This window comes from Octopus bimaculoides, chromosome 14 (assembly GCF_001194135.2).
Source record: "Octopus bimaculoides isolate UCB-OBI-ISO-001 chromosome 14, ASM119413v2, whole genome shotgun sequence".
NCBI lineage: Eukaryota > Metazoa > Mollusca > Cephalopoda > Octopoda > Octopodidae > Octopus > Octopus bimaculoides.
In genome coordinates, this window is record NC_068994.1 from 48,382,485 (window position 1) to 48,390,142 (window position 7,658).

Consider the following 7,658-nt stretch of genomic DNA (forward strand, 5'->3'; position numbering starts at 1 on the left):
ATATATATGTATATATGTACACACACATATATATGCACACACGCACTCAATCACTCTTTCACACACACACACACACACACACACACACACACACAGACTTATGGGTATAGGTGTACTCACGCCAGTACAACCTATATTTTTATTGACCTATTTATTCCCGAACTATCTATGTCAACCTGATAAGTGATGTGAGATTTCCAGGTGGTTAGCAAAACTTTTCACTTCAATTTGTAATTGCGTTTCATAACAGTTTCTTCTCTCAAGCATCGCAGCCCGTTGTAAATCCCCCCCCCTAAAAACTACGTGAGCAAGTCTATATTCAAAACACCTTGAAGAATTCTGTTAAAAAAGATGGAATTCTTCACGATATCCCTCACCATGATCTCGACCTCGGCACCCCGATGTGATTACGTCCGCTTATTGGATTGGGTTGCCTGTGTTCAGTTCACTGCTGAACGAAGGCCTCAACATGTTCTCCCCACCAAACACGGTCTGATATGGAGGCCGTGAATTTAAGCTTGAAATCATACTGGTCTGATGAATCTATTCTGCCTCACTGCTTCGACATGACTTAGCATAAAAATTCTATATAATTTTGAATGTTATTAAGTCTCCATAATAGTTTATGAAGTAAGCTGTTCCGCTAAACACATGTTGGTTCGGGTTAAATACTTATTGTATTAATATCTGTCTATTTATTCTTGTTGGTGAAGATAACAGGTAGTAGAATTAATCATAGGACGAGACGAATCGTGTGTTTGCAACACGTTTTCAGTTTATCTTTGAAGCCACTTCATGAATCACATCCTCATAGCTCCTTTTAATGCAACGTTGATAGCTCCCTCTGTAGCGAGGCTCTCTCTGAGTTTTGAACCATCGCGTTCAGTCTCTCCTCAGTTCAGAAATACAGCCTATCGTTACGGCCATAAAAATTATGGCCAGTTATGAAAAATTAATTTTGTGGTCATAAAATACATTAACGCCTACGCGAAGATGGCTAATCAGAGCGGTTGGTGTGGAATTTCGCAAACCAGTTTTGTGAACCTTCGAGAAAAACTCCTTTGGATAATAAAAAAAGTTGGCGAACTGAAATCCCAGTCAGAGCTATCCAGTAGCTCACATGGAACCCTTGTGACCCTCCTCTTCGAAGTTTCATTACAGAACAACCCCTGGCGTTAGACGGGACTATGTCACTCAGTTCCATGACCGGTATTCTTTTTCTACTTGTTCTGCTTATCATTATGACCTGAAACAGTTTGATTCGGCTCCATGCAGCTTAAAGTTTCGTAGGGTCGTCACAGGACCCAAGCTCGTCGGGCTCAGACGGTCCTCTGAGCCTGACGAGCTAGGTACCTGTGACGACCCTACGAAACTTTAAGTTGCATGGAGCCGAATCGAATTCTTTTAAGTAATAATATATATAACTCCTACTAAATATGTTGAGTGCCTCTTTGTTTCATTTGTCCATTCACTCACGCGCGCACACACACACATATACACACTGTTGAAAGCCTTCTAAACTGTTGTATTTGTCTCGAGAAAGCTTCTCTTGTAGCCCTGTAGTGTTAAATACAGAGAAATATATCAGCAGCAGTCGAAAATAGCCCAGCACCGGAGGTGGTATTACTAGATCCGTATTTTTGCTTTTTAAAAGCTTTATCAATCGTAAATATCTACTGGAAACCGCATGTCAAACGAACATCAGCTGCCAGCTGAAATAGTTAAGCAGTAAATAAAAGGTCACTGATGCCGCATTCATTTGGCAGGCCGAAAAATACTATTATTATCGACGGAAGCAGCATATGCTCAATATTTGCGATCTGTATATCAACTTAATGCATATATGCTGTTGAAAGCCTTCTAAACAATGGTATTCGTCTCTAGAAAACATCTCTTATAACAAGTATAGTGTTAAAATACGCAGAAATATATCAGTAGCAGGTGAAGACTGCCCCTGCTATATCAGCATGTCTCCAAGCTCGTTTCTTTCACAGCAGTCACATCTTTATACTTCAGCAAAAGTTGGCTGACCTTGGTTCACATATCCTGACATAGATTTATGAAACGATGGCAAGTTGCAGTGATCCATTGTTCAGTCAGCTCTTCTTTCTCTATGTCATTGCTGTTGTTTCTGCAAAAACAAGAAAATATTTCCAAATCCAGGCGAAATGTATCCATCAATTTCACTGTTGTGAACAAATGCAACAGTGAATGGATGGATTTGGTGAGGGGTATAGTCAATTATATCACTCGAAGTACTTGAGTGGTGTGTCATTTTATCGACTCTCGGAAGAGTGAAAGGCACAGTTGATCACGACGGGGTTTGAACTTAGAACGTAGAGAACTTGTACAAATACCGCAAGGTATTTATTCCCGGCGCTCTAATGATTCTGCCAACCCACCAGTTTCCACGCTACGCTAAAGACTTCAAATATATGAGAACGTGACATGGTGATATGGAGGACTCACTGACTGACGATTAAACAAGTACTATTGCGTATTGTTGTTGTTTAGCCTCCAGGGTGGTCAATGAATGAGCATACCCATGATTTAAGCCAATGCAGCCGTGACCATTCAGTCCTTTTGTCTATTTAGGACAACTATGTCCCAGAGAGCAGAATGTGATTTGAGGGAATTTGGCAGCTACTTTTAGCAGCAGATCGAGGGTGCGTGTAGGTGCTCCGTCTTTGGCTAAAATACGATTAGTGATAACCTTCTGTGCTGTCCCACGTTGAATTATTGCTTACTTGTGTTATTTTGAAACTGCACTTAAAGAGATATTCAGATTTAGATAACATCGTCGTTACAATACAGACAAAACAGATGGTGTTTTTGTTGTTTTTTCGTATTTCGGTGCGTGTGATATTATTCTTTTTTTTTCTTTTTTTTTTTTAAAGCAGTGACCAGAGGAGGAAGAGAACAAGCAGTGCACATGTCCCGTAGATTCCTAAAACTAATGAGAATAATGAGGTTGGCGTTCAGTTCCAACTTCTGTTAGTATTTGCTTTTATCTTTATTTGTTTCAGTCCTTGGACTGCGGCCATGCTGGGGCACCACCTTGAAGGGTTTTTGTTGAGCGAATCGACCCGAGTACCTTTTTATTAAAAAAAAAAAAATCGGTATTTATTCTGTCGGTATTTTTTTTGCCGAACCACTAAATTACAGGGACGTACACAAACCAACATCGGTTGTCAAGTGGTAGTGAGAGACAAACGCAAACACAAAACTGGTCGAAATGAGCTGACAATGTAAACAAAACTATATCGACGAGCTACCTGACCCAATAGATCTGGATGGTACTCAACTGTCAGTATTAGTGGAAAGTAGAAAGCCAAAATGTCACATATGTGGATCTATGGCTCACTTAAAGGCTTTCTGCCCTCAAACAAGGAAAACAAAACTCCCACCGCTGCCAACACTACAAACACCACAAACACAGAATCATGAGGGCGTGCTTAAGCCTGTTACACCTACACCCAAATCAAGAAAACGAAGGAGTTTACTCCCAGCTTCCACGGAAAAGCAAGCTTCTTCTGAACGCCCCACTCCGCAAACCAACAACAACAGCAATGGCACGGAGAAAGAAGAGCAGACCGAACAACGATCACTGCGGTAAAGGGGGTTGGCAAAAGAGGAGGAGAGTACATAGTCCTACTCCAAAAACACAGCAAAAAGATACACAAAAACCACAACTGCAGCTCAATTCACAACCACTCCAACAACAACAACAACTACAAAAACAGCAACATCATCAACGACAGCATGAAAACTCAGAAACACAGAAGCAACCAATAATGGAACTGCAAAAACAAGAAAATACTTCCAACTACAAGCGAAATGTATCCATCAATTTCACTGTTGTGAATAAATGCAACAGTGAATTGATGGATTTTGGGGAAGGAAGATGGGTGAACGACGGTAGCAAACTTTAGTTAGTACCTGGACGAACGCGAGATGCCGTGAGAAGTCGATGACGGTCACTGAAATAGGGAGGCGATGAGCGATTGCAAGTCGCAAATCACCCTCTTTGGATAGTCTGCCTCATGAATTCTATGTATTCATATCAGATTTGATTGGCAGTTTCTTGGCAGACGTCAACCATGACTGGCAGCAGAACGGAAGAATTCTTAGTGCTGTTAGCCGGAGTGCTGAGAAAGGGCACCGACAATGGGGACGTGCTAGAAAATTTTCGGCCCATAACCCTGCTAAACACAGAATTTAAGGTTTTGGCTAAGGTGTTGGCAAAAAAGTTGGCGCTTGTTGTCGGTAGTCTGGTTGGAGAGGCGCAAACGTGCGCAATCCTGAATAGGTCTATCCACGACAACCTCCACCTTATGTGATACATCGTAGATAGGGCTGGGACTAAAGCTGGCTACGGTGGGGTCCTGATCAAAGTAGTTCAGTTAAAAGCATTCGATAGGGTCAACGATTGCTACTTGGACGTCCTTAAAGCGGCCGGTTACGGACCCGTTTTCAGGGGTTGGAGTGCTGCAATGTACAGTGGTACCTGATCGGTGGTAAAAGTAAACGGCCACCTACTGGAACCGTTTCGTATCGCACGTTCGGTCCGTTAGAACTGCCTGCTGTCACCTCTCCTGTACGTGCTGGCCCTCGAGCCACTGCTGCGGAAGTTGGAACAGTTAAGGAGCATCCCTTTCGAAATTGGACTAGTGAGAACAGTGTTAGCGTACACGTACAATGTCACCATCATGGTTTCAGATACCTCAGAAGTGGAGACGGTCGGCTTCATTGTAAAGGAATATGAGTCGGTTGCAGGGGCCAAAATAAAAGTCAACAAGTCGGTGGGATTGCGACTGGGTACCTGGAGAGGCAGATCGATGCCGTCGAATGGTGTCGTCGGACGCTGGACTGACAGACCAGCTAAACTGCTCGGAGTCTGGCTCGGTCCCAACCTCCAGGTGGATAAGAATTGGGACGAGGTGGCGAACAGGGTGGCAAGACTTATCCAGAAATGGAGAGACAAGCTGTTCTTGAAAGGTCGGGCAGAAGTGATGAATGCCTACATCGCTGCCGTCATCATTCATCACCTGAACGTTGTTCCTTGCCCCAGTTACTGCTTGATTATGTTGGAGTGTTTCTTGTTCATTTTCTAATGATCAGGCGGACAATCTGCTGCCAGATTCCTCTGCATGGCGGTTTAGACATGCCATGGCTTTTGATGCGCAGATACGCACTCTGCTTGTGCTACCTGCAATGATTTCTAGACGGTGAACGCGTATGGGATCCCATTGTGAGACACGTCTTTCTGCAGCTTGTTTCTTTGACGGAGCTGCAGTCCTGGATGAAGGATAGACTGAGACTGGGTGCTTGGCACCTAGAATGTCGTCAGGCACTCACTGCCCTCTACCAGTCGGGTCATAGGATTATTAGATGTTCCACTTTAGCCATATATAGAAGATTAGTAGCGGAGAAGTGCGACGACATTCTCAGAGAGATCCTGGTTGTCGACGAAAACGCACTGGCTACTCTGTTCCCGAAGGTTTTCCAGCCGGGGACAACTATGGATAATCTCCAGATGTCTTTGACCTGGCAGTTCTACCAGGGGGCAGTACTGGTTCGAGATAAACTCTACAGGCACGGATGTGCTGTCAGATGGGTTTGTCCAAAGTGTGTACAGAGCGACGGAACCGTTCTGCATGCACTCGTTCAGTGTTCTGGCATTGCTGACTTGTGGAGTTATGTCGAACAGCTGCTATCATGTGTGGGAGACGGATCCGTCTGTCGGCCGAGTCCACAGTAATGATTGCCTCTCCGCCCTCCTTTAATCGGGCAGGCAACGCTGTTTTCCTTTGCCTGATGGCTGTGGAAAAGATGGTTGTCTGGTGGACGAAACTGAACGGAAAGTGAGGGTGGAGAGGGAGTGGGTGAAAGTTGCGAAAATGGCAAGAGTGGATGGTCCTACTCTAAGTGTAGACCTGTGAGTCGGAGGGAAAGAGTCGGTATTCCTTGTCCTTGGTATTCAGGTAGACTTGGATGGTGGGGTTCCTCGATTATCCCTAGAGGTAACGCGCACGCACACACACACACACACACGCACGCACACACAATCCCCTCACATATAGATATAAGGGTATTAGCGATAGAACCTGTATTCATATTGAAAAGCAATCTTTATATCCAGGCTCAACTTACTTTAAGAATGCCATAAATTGCAGTATTCGCCCCGCGAAAGCATCTCATGCAGAAGTACAGTGCTAAAAGGCACAGAATATCGGTAGCAGACAGAAGAATGTCCACACCAGTGCTGAAATTACTAGATCACGTTATTTCAACGTGTTTGTATTTCATCAGCTCAGGTATCCACTATCACCGTCTGCTATACGAAACACACACGCGCACGCACGTACACACACACACATACACACACACACACACACACACACACACACACACACACACACACACACACACACACACACACACACACACACACACACACTATCTGAAATGTACAGTATTATATATCCATCACGGCTGATCTTACCAATCGGTTTCGCGCTAGGAATACAACGGAGTGTTAGGTAACAATCCGGCTATATAACCTTACGCTCATCAGAGTTAGCAGATATGAAAAGTAATATGGCGACTGATCTCTATTGTCGGAGGCGAATGGGCACATCCGGTTTGCGGTTGCTGTGTGTATGTATGTATGTGTGTGTGTGTATATACACATACACACACATGTATTATACATAGTATAATACATGTGTGTGTATGTATGCATGTATGTATGTGTGTGCGCGAATATATATATATATATATATATATATATATATATATATATATATATATATACACACACACATATATTATACATACATACATGCATACACACACACATACACACATATAGATAGTATTTGCCTGTGTATAGGGTGCACTCACGCATAAGATGCACTCCTATTTTCCGAGTATATTTTGTATTTTTTAGGGAAAACGAATTTAGCATGTTTCCTTTATGCACTAATTCAAAGATATTTCTAAGTATTTTTGTGAGGGAAATTGTTTCATTCTGTCCATGCATATGTAGTGCTGTAACAGTATATTCGAACGATAAAATTATGAAACCATAAATTTATACAGAAACTAAATATATGAGTACCGTGTTTCAATGTTATCTTCTTTCAGAGCGACTGTAGTTGCTTATATTTTTGGTAAAGAGTTGTATGGCCATAAAGGATGTAAGACTCGTATTTATGTCTGTGATGTTTTGTGTTGCCGCTAATTGCCACCCCCTTGGTCCATCACCGCTGAAGCCTTAATACTTCTTTCCTCTTTCTAGGATAATCTTCACTTAGATTTTCTTTTAAAACATGTTTCTTAAAGGTAACACAGTCTTTAAATAATGTAAAACACATATTAGGTGGGGGTTATGCATGATGGAAAAGGAAGTATAATGAGATGATGCGATCTCTCCACATAACTGTCGACACACCGTAAGAGATTTTCCTTAAGTTTGTGCTAACAGATTGTGGTATTCTGGCTTATTTTCATTATTTATTTTATTAGTAACAATTATTGTATTAAGTGGACTGATGCTCATTCGGTCTCCCATCAATAAATACGGCTGCATTAGGCGCAGATAAATTTTTTGATTCACATAAAAGTAAAAAAAGCATCTTATATGCCTGCAAATA

At 42.5% G+C, this 7,658-nt stretch overlaps 1 protein-coding gene across 1 annotated transcript in view; it reads right to left on the reverse strand.

Annotated features, from left to right (window-relative positions):
• LOC106876371 (stabilin-2) overlaps positions 1-7,658 on the reverse strand; it is a 38,634-nt gene that overhangs the window by 9,439 nt on the left and 21,537 nt on the right. The window lies entirely within an intron of this gene.